Source organism: Linepithema humile, chromosome 5 (assembly GCF_040581485.1).
Source record: "Linepithema humile isolate Giens D197 chromosome 5, Lhum_UNIL_v1.0, whole genome shotgun sequence".
Taxonomy (NCBI): Eukaryota; Metazoa; Arthropoda; class Insecta; order Hymenoptera; family Formicidae; genus Linepithema; species Linepithema humile.
In genome coordinates, this window is record NC_090132.1 from 16,607,373 (window position 1) to 16,628,182 (window position 20,810).

The 20,810-nt window shown below is 40.4% G+C and overlaps 1 protein-coding gene and 1 non-coding gene across 2 annotated transcripts in view; both read right to left on the reverse strand.

The window, feature by feature from the left end:
* LOC137000118 (mannosyl-oligosaccharide alpha-1,2-mannosidase IA-like) overlaps positions 1-20,810 on the reverse strand; it is a 298,601-nt gene that overhangs the window by 235,895 nt on the left and 41,896 nt on the right. The gene's annotated exons all lie outside the window — the stretch shown is intronic.
* Positions 17,073-17,143, reverse strand: TRNAG-GCC (transfer RNA glycine (anticodon GCC)). The gene has a single exon. It is a non-coding gene; the product is annotated as a tRNA-Gly (tRNA).

Genomic DNA, 20,810 nt, shown 5'->3' on the forward strand with positions numbered 1-20,810 from the left:
CGCGCCCCCGGATTGCTTCCGCTCGCTGCGTCGTGAGATAAGACGAATAAAAACATCGAATTTTCTTTCTATTTGCCTTCTGATGGTAGACATCGCTCCGAAGCCCGCGGGAGCGGCGGACTTCGGTTATTCCGATTTGCATTAGATATGCATCGCGATAAAATATCTTATCCTATCCCATCCTATTGTACTTGCACGAGTCACTATTACCTCCCGTGATGCGTGAACTAGCGGCAACAAAGCGCATCATCTAAAATCTTGCTCTGGCAGAACCGACGTCATCTGAAATCTGATTCTAGCAAAATTTACACTAAGCGTTCCAAGCAAACAATGGCAAATCGCGACTGTTTGAAAGAATTGTGAATGAAGAATTATGAATGAAAATAATTTGATCGAGCTGATCGCGTCAGAAATGTGATTCACGTATATGCCAAGAAAGATGAGAACGGCGATGAGAAGCGACGTCATTTAGGACAATTCCAAAGGCGGGTCACGCGCAGCTTGCGCTCGTCCTGCGAGCAATATCGTATATCTCGCCTGTCGGTCAGCCAGAGTGATATTTATGTGGAGTCGTGTGGGATAAATACGAAAAGGATATCGGAATGAAAATTATAGTCACCTTCAAGCTATTTTCAACGCCGATATATTGGAAAGACACGGGTAAGCGTATTATCTGCAATTTATACAGAAGGGGAATCGCAACGAATGAAGATTGAAAAGTTATTTTACATTTAAAGAAACGCATGAAAGTTTAATTCTCTTAAGTATTTCAATTATTTTGCCGGAATAATTTAATTGGCGCTAAAACTCAAGCTCTTCAAATATTCATTAATGAATGATTGTGTAATGTATAGAATCGCGCACGGTCGCTGAAATTAACGAATTATGACACATCCGTTATTTGCGGCATGTTTAACAGAGCGGAAGCGAGGGTAGGAATTCTAGATTTATCATCGAGGGGCGAAAGGTCGACGGTGGAGACACCCCCAAGAAAACGGTAGGCTCAAAGGGGTATTTGATTAATATGAGGATTAACATGAGCCGTCTAATCTGCCTCGTAATTAATAATGTAACAAGGCATAGGCGCTAAACCCTAATTTCAAAAGAATGGTAAAAGCAAGATAAGAAATGAAAAAAGTCACGATAACGTAATTCTGTAAACAGTTAATCACACTCGGCTCTGTATCGTATTTTCATGCCCAAAACGATACGATTGTTTAAATATTGTATGCTATACAACGTCATTCAAAATTGATACAATCCACTTAATTATTTCATGAATATCGAGCATTTTATAATTACATTTCCCAATAAAAATACTATTTCGAATCGCGACATTGTGACGCTACCGCCTTGAATCTTGAAATTACAGGAAGATACTAAATTTCACAAAAGCGGGGAGTATAAAGTTGCGATATCGCGAAGGAAGAAAAAGCTGTATTCCATTTTAAAGCAAATGTCAGTTTAAATTTCACGAGAGCCGCTTCAGCGTTAATTAATCACTTCATCGACGAAACTAACGAACAATAGCTACCACTCCACCAAGTTTCTCGATCATCGCGTATATTCATAGAAATTGAAGCTTCTCCATTTTCCGATATAATTCTCTGCGGCGGTAGCCGCCGCCGCCGCCGAATGAAACCGCGCGCGAATTTGCATTAGCCGCGGCGATGCTTAATTAACGTACCTTCGGCTCGTTAAGCGTTCGGTTAGCGGCACCGCGCAATATTCCCACGTTACGAGAGCAGGACGTTCGATGAATTCGCTTAATATACGGGTACGCCAAGTAATTAAATGACGTATCGCAAATCTAGATGGTGCGTCAAAGGCGCGCACGTTGCAATTATAGATGTCGCGCGCGAGCTTATCGCGAGGACACGGTACATTCGCACGTGCGTGCAGTAAACAGCAGCGGACTATGCTACAGACTCCCCACCTTTGCACCTCAACAGCACTCAACGGTAGTTAAATTGAAGCAGATGGGATCGAATGTCACATTTAAAAGTTAATTAGTCCGATTTCCTGCTGCGCCGTACATTTTTGCGCCCGCTCTCGCGCCATGCTCAGCTGGCGTTAATTACGCGACCGTGCCGGTTAACGACCTTGACTGTGCCAGTCAAGGTCGTAATTTGAAGTTCATCGCCGGTGTAATTAGATACAAGAATGTTGCAGATACTTCACGCTTTTTCTATTAATTTTCCCATTTGTATGTAAAACCAAAAAAAAAAAAAAAAACCCCGAAAATAAGTTTAAAGTTTTTATAAATAATTTATCGCATTTATTGATTTACTAAAATGGAATTTTTCGCAGTTGCAGATAATGCGTATAATAACTCACTTTTGCACGGTTTATGGCAATGCATTGTGCCGCAATATGTGTACCAGAAACACCGCTTCTACCCGCAAGGCTTTAACACTTAACTTGTGTTAAAGCGTTAAGCCACCTACCTTATTAAATACCATAAATCGTTCAGAATACTGACCACCGGTGTGATTCATCGCCCATCGAAATACCTCCATTAGAATCAGTATAATGCTTACCTGAAACAAACAAAGACAAATAAATTATTATTCACTGTTCGATTTTTGCATGTGTAATGCGTCGATATGCATAGAGATATTTAATGTCTATTATTAAGCGCAATAACATTGTCATGACAGTATTTTTTTATTATAAGTAACTTCAAACAGTTAAGCAACACATATGTAAAAAAATAATATATAGATTTCCAATTTAGATGCTACGTCAATTATAAGTCTAATGTATCTTATGAAGATTAATGTATCTCATCAGATTAAACACACCAACATAAGTCACATATAATCTCTAATAATCTTCTTCTATTTTATCATATAATTTTTATGAAAATTTATTTCTTGCGCGTTATTATCGATGCTCCGATCAGACGAATACGCGCAAAAGCTGAAGCAAAAGAAAGGTAAATTTCTAGTTGAGAAACTCGCATAGTTGCCAGTAAATTGCAAGCGAAAAAGGAATATACAAAATAAAAGTGGTAGCAAACGAGTTTCGCGAGAATGTCGCCGTAGGAGGTTTATACGACCAATTTTTACAAGTTTTTACGAGGCGGCAAGAACGTTTCGAGTGCAAATAAAATTTTTCCGTGTTAGTAGTACAAAAAAAAAGGAAAAAACTGCGTGATGCACAAATGATCGGGATATACTATTGCAAACGAAAGTCGTCAAGTTTGCTAGATATATATAGATATTCGCAATTGAAGACTTTCAAACCTTCAACAAATTCGAAGATATAATTTATGTAGCACGTTGCGATGTAAAAGCAGTTCGAACACACACGATATACCGAATTACGAAATTGAATAGCGCGATGTATTTCTCCCAATTTCAAGTTTCTACGCACGAATGTTGACACGTTACGAAAATAACGGATACTCTGGATCCAAGCAATAGATCAATCAAACTGACGGGGAGGCTTATCGGAGCAAGGGCGCATGACTTATGGAATATCCCATGTAATTTCCTTTGCAATTTAAACTAAGTAACAAGATCCTGAAGAGAGTAAACTTCATTACGGAGTATACGTATTTCAGAAAGGCATTTTCTGCATGCTTGCGTTTACACTGCATTTATTTCGCGCATCCGCGCTATAACGGTCTGCTCATTATACTATTTTGACAAAAATTGCGTAATCTTTTACAAATAACCTTTTATATCTCGTAAGAGTAAGATAAAAATTTAGATGACGCAATCTTACACATACAATTTCCAAAATAATATTCGATCAAGTTTCGAGTACTATTATTATCAGAATTTTCAGAATATTAATATAAACGAGCACGCGATCAAAAGGTTTTTGTATATCTATAAAGGGCAAGGGAGCATCGGCGGTTGTTCAAAGACCATTGTTCGACACGTTTGCGCGAGCAAATTTCCAGATGGGAAATTGGCAGGATTAAAAGACCGTGTTTTAAGCATGCCGCGAACCAGAGTAGACTCTGCGAAAAACGGAGTACAAGAAGGAGCGACGGAACGGCGACCGCGAAAAGGATGAGAAAAATGATATCAGCAAGATAGAAGGATGGAGAGACGCAAAAGTGAGACGGCGTAGGTGAGGATGTAACGATAGAAGATGCAGCGGAGGGAAAGCGAAGCGCCGCGCTGGGCTGCCGCCTCGCCGGCTCGAACGAACGAGATAAAGTTACACGATTTTTCCTCACGTGTCACGCGCGACTACGAATATAAACAGGTTTTTCCCGAGCGAGTTTTCTCCTCGGCTGTGGCCTACGGAGTGTGCCCATAGAAAATCTACGACAATTCAGGCGCCACGGTGCGCGACCGAGAGAAACGAGTGCCTCAAGGACTTAGAGAGGGGGGTCGCGAGAGGGTGGGTCGGGTGATAAGGAATAGAGCGGGCGCGAGAGTGGAGCGCGCCCCGTGGGGTAAGGGGGAGGGAAGAAAGGGATCCAGCCGATGCCGCACACTCGTCGGGGTTCAATTCCGCGTGAAAACGCTTTCGAGACTTTAGATATATAGCGGCGGCAGACGGAGGTTGGAAAATTTCAGGGAAACACGGACCGGCTGCCTCCTTCCGTTATCGAGTCTACCGCGTAAAAGAGTTGACCCAGTGCTTACTTCCGTCGATTCGATTCTCTGCTTGTTAATGCGGTTAGCGGATGCTTTCTGCTACAAATATGACATAATACGATTTCGTTGCGCTTTGCGCAGAGATATATGCCTTCGCGTTTTCCGGAAATCTTCTAAAAAAATTGAGAGATATTCGAAATCAAAATTATAAATATTTCAAGGATTTCCAAAACAGCATTTTAAATCTATTAAATTATTATATACAGTATCTACATTATGTGAAAAAGAATTTTATAACTTTATTCTTTTGCCTATCACTATCTATAGCAAAATTTCTGCCTCAATGGTCCGATAAATTTACTGAAGCATATTTCATCAACGCAAAGGATTCTTCAATAAGAATTCCAAGATAAAAATCCTTATGAAACATCGAAAAACGTTCCTAGTGCGCGAGAAAAATATAAGACGAATCTTTACACAATATTAAGTTCGTTCTCATATTTGATAAAAAAATAAAATAATAATTTTAATATCGATCTAAATCCAGTAAGATCCTATTGACTCTCCCAACAATCTTTGGTAGCAATATCAATTTCATTTCATAACATGAAATACCGGCAATAATTATTTTTCGCAAAATTGTAGGTTTAATTATAAAAATATATTAAAGTGAAATAATGAATAAATAAATAATAATCCTATTAATATGTGCTTAATTGACTCAAAGTAATTAAAGTAAACCCGCCGCAGATAACAAGACAAACAAGAAATGATATAACGAGATATGCACTGATTAGCTACATGTACGACAATCAATAACACTGATAAATAAGGTTTCGCAGAAGCCACTCGCAAACTAGTCATTAATAATTAGAGCGAGCTCAAAAAATCAAAGGGCAATAATTATCGCAATCATAAAAGAGCAAGATATGCGATAAAATGCGGGAAAAAACGACACATACAATATATTATATGCAGCCTTATCGATACCGCTTAACTTTATGAAGAAGAAGATTATCAGCCGCAAGGACATCGGAGATCTTGTCGAAAGAAAACAGTGGAATCGCCTCACCGGAAATCGCTTTGTCGATAACGCGCAACGATAGGTCGTGAAAAGGAGTAAGTGCCGGCTAATACACGCGGGTGGCGAAGGGAAGAAATTCGAGAAGGGAGATATTTTTACGACGGCGATAAATCTGATCTCGATACAAGGTACACAGGTAGGTAAATTCGATTTACGGCCGGCAATAAATAATACGGCAGAGACACGTTTCAATTACTCGTAACGGTGTGTATCCCCCCCGAGGATAACCGACTACTTCGTCGTCGATCACCGCGAGATGACCAATTGGCTCTCGTTTACAGTAGTTACAACTGCGGCGTGATTTACCGCACGACTGCTAAAGCAAACCTTAGCGCAACGAGTTCTCACCACCGTCGTCGCAGCATTTTAACGTCTTCATTCGGGAACCGCAAATCTTATCCCGATCGCATATTATTTTTGTATAGGAAACGCATGAATCTCTCTCTCTCTCTCTCTCTCCACTCGTCATCGCCAGCGCCGATAGGCTTTCCATCACTTTCAACAGATTAATATCTTGCGAACGATACATTTCGAGTTGCGGGAAACAATTTCGTGATACCCTAAAATATTAATATTTTTTTACACACTCGAATAATTGCACTTGTTAGAAATCTTCTTTTGAAATCCTTGCGCGGACAAAGTCATAAATCATTCAAATAATCATATTCAAGGTATTCAATCGCAGGAAATGTAGTACATCGTAGTCGAATCAAAGGCTGGAAAATTTTACGGAAACGCTTTTATGTGACATAAAGTCGTTTTATTCCTCTGTGCTATTCACGATTCACTTGTCACGATATTGCTCTCGCTATGCATTTATGACCTTCAATGTTACCTCGATGTTCAACCTGATGATAATTAACAGACGCGGTTCGCCATCGAGCTTGACGGCTTAATTTAGCGTAAAGAAGTTTCCACGCGCTAATTATAAAGTCTGTTGATTTTCTCCGAGATTATCCTTATTGCGAGAGCAAAATAATTTATTTATGGCCGCTGTTACACATTATCGCAATGAAACTAGATGTGCAGGAATAATGTACATATCGCGCTGCGCGAAATTAATGTTGTCGCTAAAATGCTTTGTATGAAAATTAGTAATGAAAAAGTACAAAGCAAACAAATTAAAATTTCATGAAACTTAAAATTAAAATATTTTTAGTGCATAACTTTTCGATAAATTTAAGATAGCATATTCACGTCACCATTATTTCGTCGCTTAATTAAAACAAAATATTGCGGTGAATTAATCACAACAAAACAAACTATAAAATCGATTTATTGTTAAGAATTGTAATTTTCCAGATAAAAATGAATAAAAAGCGGGTTGTTTTTAACTGCTTATTCGAGAGAGCGCGTACTGCAGTTTCGCAACATTTAAGACCTTTGGAAATTCTCCGTGCTTAATCAAATCATAATGTCGTATTAACATGTGGTATGGCAGAGCGAATTCAACGGCAATAGCCCAAGCGGATTTATAGCATAAGCGCGACGTTTCGACTGGTAAGCTTTAATCTATTGATGATGAGATTATCGACGTTTTACGTGGGTACTTAGCAAGGCTGTCTGCAGGATTTACAGGAATGGATATTACAGAGTAATTACTCTGATTCTGCAACACAGCGAAATGCAGTGACGTTTGCGAATTTGCAGTTACTGCATAGACATAAATTGAAACGTAGTTTCGTCTTTGAAACTACTTTCAAAACAAAAAACCCGACGATACTTTGAGATGCAATTGATAAAATAATACTATTAGCATCCTCTTTACATTTGAATGGCGCTCTGTATATTTTCCTATGCGCAAAATACATCCTTTCACACATAGCAATGTATACACTTTCTTTTCAGCAAATCTGTTTTGCCCTCGCTAAAACGGCGTAGATATTTTTATTTGCTTTCGCTAATCTTTTGACGGATCAATAGAAGTTAAGCACACCACCTGTGCCTATGTCATGAAGCAAAGAAACATGTGAATGCATTCTGCATCTTGATTGCTGCTGCGCTGATAAATTGGCCCCCCCACCCAGCACTTCTCTTTTTTCTTTCGCAAGCCTCCGCGAACGTCGTTACGAATGTAGATAGAAACGCTTTCGCATCGTACGCTTTGTGGTACGCTCATACAAATTTTTTTTTACAATGTACCTTCGTTCACAAATGATTTATGTGGTATTATATATGTATATAATGCATGCATATAAAAGAATCGATTTCTATTAACTATATTTACCCTTTACTTACTTTATTTGAATACTCGCTATAACTGTACGTTCAATTTAATTCGTTGAAGCTACGTGACTTGTACGAATTATGAAAAGAGCTAGAGATAACGTTGTGAAAACAAATGCAATCATCATGTGTCATGTAAAATAAAATAAACTTATTTAACAAATTACAGTTTTTATCCCAAAGCAAACAAATTATAAATAAAATATCCTTTTTTTCGCCGTTCTCTTTCGGCAAAAACAATTATATTAAACAAGCTTTTTGTCTGGTAATTGTGTCAGCGTAGTGAATCGGTTTGAACGCATTTTATGCGTATGTGTGTTGATTTACTGTATATACAATTAAACTTGAGACACCAAAGGGGGTGCAGAGAATAATTAAGTCAATAAATTACATACGCGCTATCCACCGCGTATTCCAACTTGGTATACTGTCGGATATTACGTTCGCAAAGCTCCCCGGAGCTTTGCAATCACTGCTGGTGCAGGTAGGTACATACATTTCGAATATTCGCGATTGTATCACATTATGCGCATGTGGAATATGGATAGCACCGAACGCAAATTAGACGCTCGCGGTAAAACATACAGATACGTTGTAACAGTCGCACGAGAAGTTTGACGAGCGACCTTTGCCAACAGCTGCACGAAAGAGATAATACTCACAATTGTGTTGTGTAAAATATAAAGTAAAACCAGCGCGCTTCAAATGTTTGTACATAAAGTGAAAAAATAGTAATACTGAATTGTGATAAAAATGAACTCATTCTTCTTTTCCTGTGTAATATTTTAACATCTGTATTTGAAGTAACCAGTATTTTCCTTCAACATGAAAAAATATTGCAAATATTAAATATTTATATTTCAATCTTTTAATATAATAGAAAAAACATTGGCTGTTCAAACTAAGTTAAGATAAACTTTTTTTAATGCTGGGATTTAATGAAAAATACGGATTAAAAAGTCGGATTTATTTCACGTATCGCAGCAAAAAATCGAATAGCATACGGTAAGACTATTCTGATGGAATTTGCTCGCAATCTAAATAGATCCAATCTAGGTGAGAGGCAGATATTAGAAATTATAAATAAAGCATTGTGCACTATCTCTGACAGATGCATTCTAAAGAAGTTAAACAAAACAATAGCGGTACTAACGAAACTTAAGATAGTTTCGTAGATGGGAAGATGTATGCGTTTGGCAGTAGGTACTCGGTCGCCGCGGCGCGAACGAGTTCCATCTTGTGTGCACTCGCAACCAACCGGAGGACACTACGGAGGAGTGAATAGGCACTTGCATTAAGTAAACAAGTTACAATTTGCATATATTCATGGTGCGAAGCGCAACGCGGTTCCAGCTGTGCTCTAAGAGAGCCTTAATTTTCTCAGACCATGCCTCCATTACGGAAACGTTTCCGGAATCAATATCTTGCTCGTATTTCATTTCGAGCTTCTCCATGGAATCAACGCTTCCACGTTTCTTTGAAATATCTTCGAATATGAAAATTAAGCAAACACGGGGTAAATTTCAAGATGAAAAACGTAATTGCATTTCCATAATTTGTGTGATGCACAAATTTCTAAAATTTCATATTTTCCACCGAATTTTTTCATTAAAAGGATCGATCGATAAAACACTTGCCAACACTTGCGAACCAAATATGTAGAACAATGCAATTCTGCACGCTTAAATACAGTAATATTTTAAAACAGCACATATTAGCAATTATTTCTGTTTAATAAGCATCGTAAAATAATTTTATCCTATTTTTATTTCAAACGTACGTCAAAATTAATTTAACACAGTTGAGATGCCTTGCTATTCACAAATACAATTAATTCTCAGATATTCGGATGGATAAAATAACGTCAGCCGTCAAAGTATCGATTTGTTTATTATTTTATCATTACGAGTGAGAAGCGCCCAATTGGTACCGAACGATCGCTCAAAGCTAATTACAGACTGATATTGCATGTGCATCGGGATGCATCGGATTAATTCGTCATCTGACGATCCTGCTGATGACCTACTCTCTCATCCCGAAAGATGAAATAATGATAAAATCGATAATGCCGCAATTACGTCGATATTTACGTCGACATGTACACCACCTCTTCTCGTCTTTGCAAACAGCCAATTACTAAATTCGTAATTCAACATGTATAAAAATCTTTCTAAATACTACTCTTTAATCCTACTGTTTAATTAAGTATAAAAATTTTATACACTGTCGCGATTCAGCACTGAATCGACAAATCAGCGTGATTATTCGTTTTACCTGACAATCCACCGATATCACCACATTCGACATATCGAGAAAACTTTACGCTGTTAGTAGGTGCGAAACGCAGGGCTTAGAGCGCGTCGGAATCGCTCTCGACAAATCGTGCGTCGAATTTTCGACGGCAGCTCGTATATATAATGTGCCAACTTCGAGAATCCGCACGCTTTAACGGGTCGTACTTGGAAAATCGTATCATAAACATTAATTCTCAAGCTGAATGCTCGCTCCGGCGCCAAGGCTTCAGACGGAAGTTTCAGACTGTATTAAATTATTTCAGATGTTTGCACGCTTCTACGCAAAAGTATCGCGACGCGAAGTGTATCACAATTTGTTATCACGCCACGCAAAATTGTCGCAGTAGAATTTCCGTGAAAGAATAACAACAAAAACGGAGTCATCAGGTTGAGGAAGAAATCATGAGATATCTCTTTCGCGTAAAAACGCGCGGAACACACGCGATTAGAGGCATTTCGGTATCCCGTATCATGTTGCTTAAAATTTATGAAACTGCTCGCGCAATTTTTTTCCCGCCGCGGTTATCGGGCTTAGTAACTGATAGTTCGGCGAATTCTTTACATCTTCGTGTACACTGTAACCATCGCGGCATTATAATCCCAACTCGATGGAGATTGGAAACCGCAATTCGGCCTGCAGTTCGTTCGAGCGTGTTCGTGACCACCTGCCGTCAGGTGAGTGCAATAACATTGCCATTCTCAGAAACGTGAAGCTCTCAAGCTATAAGTGGTAGCGCAATGAAAATTGCGCTTATCGCAGAAATTATTTATAAGAAATGCGAGTGCAAAAACTTCAGTTGTCCGTACAGATGCGTATTTCCACAAATTAAACACACTTGCGAACTCAATTGTAGCGACGCGTATTACGAATATCGAGCATGGAATTTGTGACGTAATCAACAGTGTATTAACACGAACATCTAGATTAAAAAATCGGGCTAGCGATAGAGTTGTCGGACGCGGACGAACGTAGTAAATCAGTCGAAAGACAATAATAAATATCGCGCAAACACAGACGCAAATGCAAACGACGCATCGTCCTAAATCATCGAAACGATGCGTCACGCTCGCGCCTTCACGCACCGCTCATCCGCGTAAACGCAATTTCGTTGACACGCGCGCGGGCCGCCCCGCTCACTCGCAGCCGTTGAAATTTCGACTGGTTCTTGTTGCAGAGGTGCTACATGAAAAATAAATTCATCGCGCGCCACTCGCATCTCTCTTTCGGACGATGCATTCGAAATTTTAATATTGCAATACCGCCTCTGCTGATATATCGCGACATGCACGTCCCATGCGATACTTTACAACAGTCTCTAAAGATATTGTTCCCTTGGAGATTTTCAAAGACGCTTATGTACCGGAGAACGTTTTTAAATTAAAAACTATTGCGACACTTTATTTGTAGCACCGCGAGACAAATGTGAATTAATCTATTTTCTATGATTTTGATAAAAAGCGCGCGACTACAACAATATCGTTTCGCAATATCGAAAAACAAGCGCCGCCGCGAAAACGATGCAGAACAGGCCGAATTTCGAAGCGGACGGCGGAAAAATCGAATATTCACGGCACGTCGTGGGCTCGCTCTTCGCAAGAATTTTGCGGTTCCTACCAAACGAAATTTTGCCGCGCGATCAGCCAGGATCGCGCAAACGAGATACGAAAGTGGTCGCGGAACGTGCTTCCGTAGAATAAGATAACAGAATGCGAAGCGTCCCGCTCGCCTGCTCCACTTTTTGCATAATTCAGAGTCGAAGGTGCGGCGCAGCTAATGAACTGTTAAACGAGCCTACGCTTTAAACTTTGCCACTTCGACTCCACGGAAACGGAAATTAACGTGGCGTAACGGCGCTCGGTCGAGCGAGTTGCGACTCCGAATCGAATTCAAGCGCGGAACGATCCGGCGCGTCGAATAAAGTGGTATTTTTCTTGCGTGGTATTTTTCTCGGAAATTTTCAACAATTACGAGAAGTACAATAATGTTCGCTGCACAGCGGAAATTCAGAATGCATTGCGAATAGCGTGCGCGAATAGTTTGGATACATAAAATCCCGCGAAAGTCACACGTTTGTTAAATATTAAGTATGTAAAAATTTTAATGGTTTTGTATCTATTCGTATTTATTTCTATTGTTCAATTTATTCTATTATTCTAATTATATTCTATTATTCCATTTTTCTGTCGAGTAAAAAAAATCAATACTGAAAAATGGAGGAAAAAACGCACAATACTCAATGTAAAAGATGTAAACATCAAGTTACATGAGTTACGTGACTGCAGTACTAACGACAAAATAATGAAGGATGTTCGTCATTTGTGAAAAACAAAGCAATTATCGCTTTTGGAACGCAACTGTGCGCTGTTTAATTGCTAGTAACTGTTGTCAATTGCAATGTGACGCACGACCGATGCAATCATCAGCGAAAATTGTAATGCTAGCTCGGGAGCCCGAGTTTCCCGGAAAATTCTGGCGTCTGCCTCCCGCTTCTTCCGATTATACAGGGCCGTATTTCGCCCTCTTAGACGACCGATTACGTCGGTCGTGTAGTATATTTCGCCTTCTCAGGTCGCGAGTTTAACAGGTTGCGTGGCAACGTCGACACCGAGAAACGGCCACGTGGCACGTGAAGCGGACATCCTCGATGCAAATCGCGTGCGAGACCGCCCGCGGTGCCGCGACTCGACCGTTCATTAAGAGGAAAAGGGACTGTAAAAGCCTGTGTATTACAACAAGACTCGGCTGTATTTCGCGAAAGGAATCCGCCCTCGCGCCTAGCGAAGAAAACAAGACTCGGCTGTATTTTGCGAACCCGAGCGATACGCCTCTAAACAACTAGCTGCCAGATTCCACTGCCGAGAACTTTCACGAGAGTGTACGTAGAGTGTCGGTAACGGCAAGGGAAAAGATATCTTTATTCATCGCTTGCCCTCCGTAATCTCCGTGCGCTCCTTCGCAGAATTCGCATAATTGACGTAAACGTTCCGCTAAAATAGAAATTCCTTCTTGTTCGCTGCAATTTAAATACTCGAAGAAAAAATTAAACAATCAATTAAATCGTCTGGTGCAAATTTTTCTTGGTATTACAGTAGTAATTGTAATGTTGTATCTTGCAATTATTTTTATTGCAAAAAATGCTTAATCGACGTATGGAGGTAGCTATATTCCGAAGTATAGACAGCAGCCATGAAAAGCGCTGGAACAAATATCACGGGAAGCACTTTCCGCCCGCTTCCGAGTGCTTTTAAAACGTCGGATTTTCGATTGTCTCCTCTGTGATCCTCCCGCTGTCACTTCCGTAAGACACCTTCAACACCGTCACATCCGGAAAGTATTTCCGGCCTCACTTCTCGCATCCGTAGCGTGACAATTTAACCGCGGTGTCAATCCCGCGGGAGACTGCACGACTACGGCGCGATTCATTTCAAGAGATTAATTTTCGGGCCGCGCGACATTTTCGCTTTGATTGCGTCGGCACGTCTGATTTCTTTCTCGCCACGGGGACACGGCGAGCGCGGTTCGTGGCTGGCATAACAAGGCTATATTAAATTTGCGACTCGTCTGCTCCCTCGTGGCAGATTCCGAGTGGAATATCGTTCGACATAGTACCATCCCTCCCCTCCTTAGTCATTTCAACCCCTCGCCGCAGTTCCGTCTTTCCATCGTACAAGCAATCGGGAGATTACACGAAATGGAGGACTCTCAATGTTGTTAAAGTTTGACAAGCGCGTTACGAGCGGACAGCGGATTCCAATTTCAATGTTGTCCATCGCAAAGCTGCGGAAAGCGGTTCAGCCAGACGGGAAATATTAAATCGTGCGCGGTTGCTGTTAGCAAGCGCTCTTTCAATTTACAAGTGTTTGACGAAGAAAAATTATTATCCTTAATTGCGGAGCCCGGAATGCGGCAAACTCGAAACCGTGTTTCAACGGGACGACACGACGCGGAAAATCCTGTAATTCCCGACGTCTCTAAAATAAGAAATGATTTCCCGGTGGTGCCGCGAAGACCCGACAGACGCCTGTCGACAGGTCGACGTCGATAAGACGGTACCATTTTGTAGATGGATCTTCGGGAGACAGCGATTCGAAAGATCTTCGCGGAAGGATCGAGCGAGAGAAAGAGAAAGAAAGAGTGTATGACCACCAGGACTAGCTTGGATCCTCGGCCGAGTGCCTTCCTCGTAATCTCGCAAAACCTCGCGGATAATCCAGTGTATGGCGGAGAAGCGCGGTGAGAGAGTGCGCTGATCGAACCTTTTATCCGTTCCAGCGCCGCTGCCAGCCATTTACGTGTCTGCTCGTTCGCCTTATCTCGCCACCGTTTCGTCCTTGCGATCCACTCGCGTTAAACGTCGATTCACCGTAACGTTATCGGTTACCCTCCGCCCTATTCCGCCGACTCTCTCCGCGTCCCCGCAGCACCCGCCGGAAAAGCTGGAACACGGGTTTATCGGTCGCGACATGAATGATCCATGATATGTCCTTCTCGGAATCGATTATCCCACGAGGGGCACATTTTCTTTCGCGATAGCGCTTACCGGCGACAGCGCTCTCGCATCCGTTTCAGTCGTTAATAACAGACAGCTCTAACTCTCATCAAGTGTACTCGAGCGAAGCTTCCGTCGACGATGCACGATAAAAGCGATACTGTGCATAGTTTCGCTCCTTTGATCGCGTTCTATTATTTAGCGAATGCTAGGATGCGAACGTTGCAGTTGTCGAGCCTCGTCAATAATTTCGTCTGCTTCCGTGGCATCAATTTCGCAATCGAGTACGAGAAGATTGATGTGGCAGTCGCAATAAAAAATAACAATTATGAAGCAATATTAAGAAATGTTTGTCGAGTTAAGCGGTGATCTGAACAGCAGATTCAAAAAATTCGTATTAATTCAACCTTATTGATCTCGCGCGAAGTAAACAACATGTATAGAAAGAGAGGTGAAACCGCCGAAGTGCTTTGCGTCAAAATGGATTCCATCAGAATTCCATTCCATCAGAATTCCATTTAATTTTTTAAGAAGAAGCGAAATCGGAAAAAGTACAGCAAGTCTAAACACATAATTACAACGTCCTCGTAATTAGCACACAGTCTTGTTAGTGTCGATCTCGTGCGCCAATATAATTTCAAGTAAGCAGATGATCGATCCGCCTTTAAACTACTAAAGTCAGACCCTCTTGAATTAACGATAGGGTTCGGATAATGACAGGCTCCGCTCGGAAGATCGCTGCTAATTGCGAGGAAAACGCGAGCCGGTTATATTTATGCTCGATTATTGCAGCTGTCTGTATAATTCACATTCGCCTCGATATCTCACATAACTAAATCAGTTCTATTGATCTTAAATAAAATTTTCCGTTTATATCACATTCTGTTTCATATGGTGAAATAATTATTTATAAAAAATACTGAATACAAAATAAATAATATTAAACAGATGTTTAACGATGGATATCTTGAACACTTTTGAATAATTCGAATTTTTGTTCCTATAAAATAATCTATAAACTTTCTAACATTTACATACAATTAGATATAAACAAAAAATAAATTTATAAGCTTTAAAAAACTAAGTTTTACTGCAAAACGTTGACGACACAGAAATTTCCTTCAAGAATTGTTCTTTATAGAGCGACGTCGTACAACCCGGCAAAATCTTGTTTAGTCACTTTATATTTTCAAAGTGACGCATCAGCGAAATAATCCATAAGTCGCTAGCGACTCAACTCGGAAGAATTGGGTTCATAAACGAAACCCTTTAGCCCGATACGACAAAGAAAACAGCTGCAGAGTCAGCGAAAGGAAAACTGCTGTAACAATGATGTAATATCCTCACAATCGTTTCTCTACAGCCCACATTTCTCTCCGGATAAAACCCAACCCCCGGATTTTGCGACGGCAAAAATACAAACTGACGGGATCGCGGGGAGATACGGATCCGGACGAGAGACTGAGATTTTCCGGAGACTAAGCGCTAGGACAAACCACCTGCGGTAAATTATGGCCGGGAAAACTTGATGTTTTGCTCGACGTAAAAATCGCGGGCTTCAACGGAAAAGTCTCGTCGAATCAGTCATTACACGATAACAGGACATTTTGCGGCACACGATATATCTGTCGTTCGTTGTAAGCGCGTTCATTATACTTCACGCTAGTTAACGACGATCGATCTAAAGAGATGCGAGGAAGACGGGACATTAATTATGCCCTTCATCGACACCTTGTCCCAACCAGTCGATAATTACTCAAAGGACGCCGACGTGAGTTCGCCGAGCAAAACGCCGCTGCGAACGTTTGATTTAAAGAGTTTCCCTATTAAAAGAGAGCATCTTTTTCTCATCTTCTCCCTTCACCGTGATTGCCGTCACCCGCCAATTATTTTTAAATGCTTTCACGTCTCATTACGAAGAAAGACTGATTCTCATAGCTGTTTGTCAACGTCCTGAGACGACTAATAGCACTTTTATCTGCATCGCAATTTTATCATCTCCTTTCATCGAGCCATATCTTTCTCCGAGATTTGTTTTGCGTAATGTATATGCAGCCTTTTATCTTATATCAAAAGTCCATGAAAATGCTTTGACAACTACGTGATGTAGTACATATTACACATTTTCATGACTTTTATCACGTAAATTGAATTACCGATGTATAAAATATCAATGCTTATAATTTTAAGATTAATTTAGTTATAAACAACAATAAAATTAATTAATTAATATAAAAATCTAAGTTCTGCGCAAAATTATGTTTCAAAATCTTATAACCCGCCCAAATATTACGTGACATACGTTCAAGTGCCTCTTAATTATCTTTTATACATAACAAATCGATAAATAAAAAATTAATAACAAATGGTAATGTATGTATATAATGATAAAAATTTGAACAAAAATCAAAAGAAATGCATCGGCCGGGAATCGAACCCGGGCCGCCCGCGTGGCAGGCGAGCATTCTACCACTGAACCACCGATGCTTACGATGTAAGCGTCTACACTCGTCAGGATCTACGATCTAACGCTAAGAATAAGGATTTACTTAAGTTTAATACTAATTATTAATCAAGAAAAAAATCACACGCAGAAATATTATGGAAAAATGTTTTAAGACTTTTTTTATCGCAATAATTTTAATCAATATGCGATATCAAATTTTTAGTATCTAATATTAATAATAATTATTCTAAATTTAATTATATTCGCTTGATATAACGTAAAAGTAAATTAATAATTCCCAAGATCTACACGGTCATTTAAAATTTTTACGCATTTATCAAATAGAAATTTACGAAACAATATTTTAAAAGAATAGAAATAATATTTCGCAAAAATAAAGCAAAAATAGAATCTCCCCGACAGAGAATCAAACCTCGATTTCCCGTGTGACAGGCGGGGATATTAATCACTATACCATCGAAGAATATATATATGACGGGACTTTCCGAGTTTACGACAAACATCTCCGCAGCAAAACATAACAAATTCAAAATAAACAGCTGGTTCGCAAGCCATTAGAAACTTGCCAGTGAACGTCCAAATTAAAATTAACTTATAATAGTCTAAGCTCCAAATTAAAAACCCAAATTTTGTTCTTATCTCTTTCTCTCTTTTTTAATAAATTTAAAAAACTTGAAAATTATAGCAAATTTTAGAAAAATTAGAAAATTTTAAATGTATCCAATTTTTATCTTATCCAAAAATTATTTACGATAATGAAGCAGAATAATTAAATTTTTTTCTTACTTTATACAATGCTAGATAATATAAATAACACACAAATAATAAGTTAAGTCTATATAAAGCGTGATTAAAATTCATACAATTGTCCAATCATCAATTATAATCTCATTTCTCACTTTCACTTATTTTAAAGTCCGAATTTTCTAATTCGCACGATAACATTCATTGTTATGATCAAGCGTGCCGTGGAGCAACTTGGCGGGATCGTGGATTCTTCTGGTATGATATCGCGCGGTTATCTTTGTCGTAGAACGAGTTTGTACAGAGGCGTGTTCAACGGGTGCAGCCCGATAACTTTCAGGCTCCCGTCCCTTGGCATCGCGAGAATCGCTCGCGTACGCTGATACGAGATCAGAGATAACAAGCGTTTACACGGAAGAGGATTTGAACTTCGGAGCAAAGCGAGTGGCTCTCGTTTCAACCCTTCTAAACCCCTTTCGTCCACCCTGCTCCTCCTGCAGCGTGCCATCCAACAGCAACAACAAGAGTAGCATTGTGTGCGTGGCGGCGGCGAAACCCTCATTCCGCATTGCTCTAACACAACTTGCGGCTAGTAATTAGAGTAACAATGCAGAGCGCTCCTTGTAACCGCAAACTCCGCCGTCGGCGTGTTATGCAATTATTATAACTCAAGAGAGCGAAGGGCTTTATAACGATTGAAACTGCGCATCCGCGCACCGCGCGCCGTACGGAGTGTACGTACGCTTGCCTCGGAAACGGTTCGGCTGCTTCGACGGTATTGCGGCGAAGTTTTCGTGTATATTCTCTACCTCCTATCCCCCCCCCCCGACCCTTCTTCCTTTCTAAATTGTTATGAAAGCGTTTTCAATGGTAAGAAATTAAAGACTTGTTATTATTTTTTTCTAAAATCTAAGAATTCAATATTGAAAACTGATACTGACATCTCTATGCGATATATTGTATTTTTAAATAGTATTAAAAAAGTTCGATAGGCCTTCTCATTTATAAATGAAACTACTGCCGCCTTAATGGTTAGGAAAATGGAGCGCTAATAAAACAGAAACAGCGGCAGACAGTTAGGAGGTTCAGTTGAGATGCGAATTCAACACTCCGGGGAGAAACTGTCACATAAATCCGGCATGGGACTTTGCACGAAATTCGAGTTCCACATGCGTCCATAAAGCTTAAGATCGTCGTTCGCTCCTGAAATCTTCGATGAAATTTCGACGGATTTATCGTGGCAGTCTTGAGAGCGCGACAGATCTAATCCGTGTTCTCGGTGTATTTTCGCCGAACGCACGTCGATATCGAGAGAAAGGCGGACGAGACCTCTCTTCCTAGATCACTCAAGGTGTAGGTTTATGCAACGAGAGAGTTTCGACCGAGCGGGGACGCGATGCCGATTCCCGAGCAGACGGAAGAGTATGACATAGGAAAAAAAAGTTAAGTCAACTAATGCGAGAGAGTGGCGGTGTAAACCGTCAATCCGGCAGCTCCGGGCTACAAGCGTCTCCACTTCCCCGTCAATCAAGATAAGCCTCTTTTCGTTGGCTTGAGATCGCGGAGCTGTCAAACGAATAAGAAGAATGTCCCGGAGTATCGTCTAAATATTCGGAGGATATTTCGACTGTCGTGTTAATCTTCGTTTCACTCCCCTACGCCAACTAATTAATTCCCACCGCCGTTAAATCGAAATTAATCTGAAAATTATACATGGACGTTTGTAAGTCATGTCACGGCTTGAATAAGAGATACGAGTAAGTAGAACTTTTATGAAGATATATGGTTTGGAAGCATATTTTTGCGCGAATGGTGCATCTGTGAAAACACGCATGCTACCGAGGAAACGGCCGGAATTAGCATAACTCGTAGCATATCTCGTATATTCACGCTCCTTTCATGTCCGTCATAATTCAAGAGAATTCTACGTACGTTGTGCGTGCGTATTTCTTAATTAACATAACCGAATCTACTTTATTACGTTCGCTCTATCGAAATAACAAGCGCGAACGCAAACTCGTCTGTTACAATTTTTTTCCGTCGCAATAGCTGCACCACAAATATGCCGAAAGATATACTCTGTACAGTCGTACGCGTCGAATCCGGGCTGAAAGAGTATTAAGATTGAAAATCCGAAATAGCGTTTGCGCATACGATCGCACGCACAAATCCCACGATACGCGAATCGCTCGGGTGCACACACATGCTTACAGGACCGAACCTCTTACGTATATATCCTCGCGCATGTCCTGCACGTGGCGTACGAGCAATGAGAGGGATTAGCGCGAGCGTTGTCCACGATTGCTCTCACACAGGCACCCCACGTGTGAAAGCAACACGTGTACGCTCACGTACTCGGGCGTTGAAATTGAAGGCGAGAGACACACCGTGGCTGTAAGGCGGCATTTTAGCGTGACACAATTTGTCACGCTCTAATCGTCTATGGGCACTCCATTCGCTGCACGCGACGCGCAATGCACGCCGCAAATATATATTTTCAACGACATCTTTGATTCATTTCTTCGTGTGAGAACGATGGGTCTCATAATAGCCGAATGTGTAATCCAATTTTTGTTAGCGCAACAATAAGCAATAATAATAAGTGCAAGACTCATTTAATGCAGCAGGCGCGTCAAAAAAGTAATATTACGAACAAAATATTTTCTATCGATAAACAAATACTCTTTAATCTCTTCCAAAATTAGCTAAAGAGGAAGATAATTAAAAAGCGAACGTACGAAGTAAGCTACAGGGAAAATTGACGTCTAATATCCACGGTATCTGTCTGATCCGTAAGCTCGCCGACACTTTAATTACGTAACTAAGCGCCAAAGCGGTTCGCGCACGTTAACGAGCCGGGAACGAGCAGGTAACGACGTGAGATAGTGTCTGGGCGTAAACAGACTTATCGATACCGAGAGCACTCCGATCGATCTTGCATCC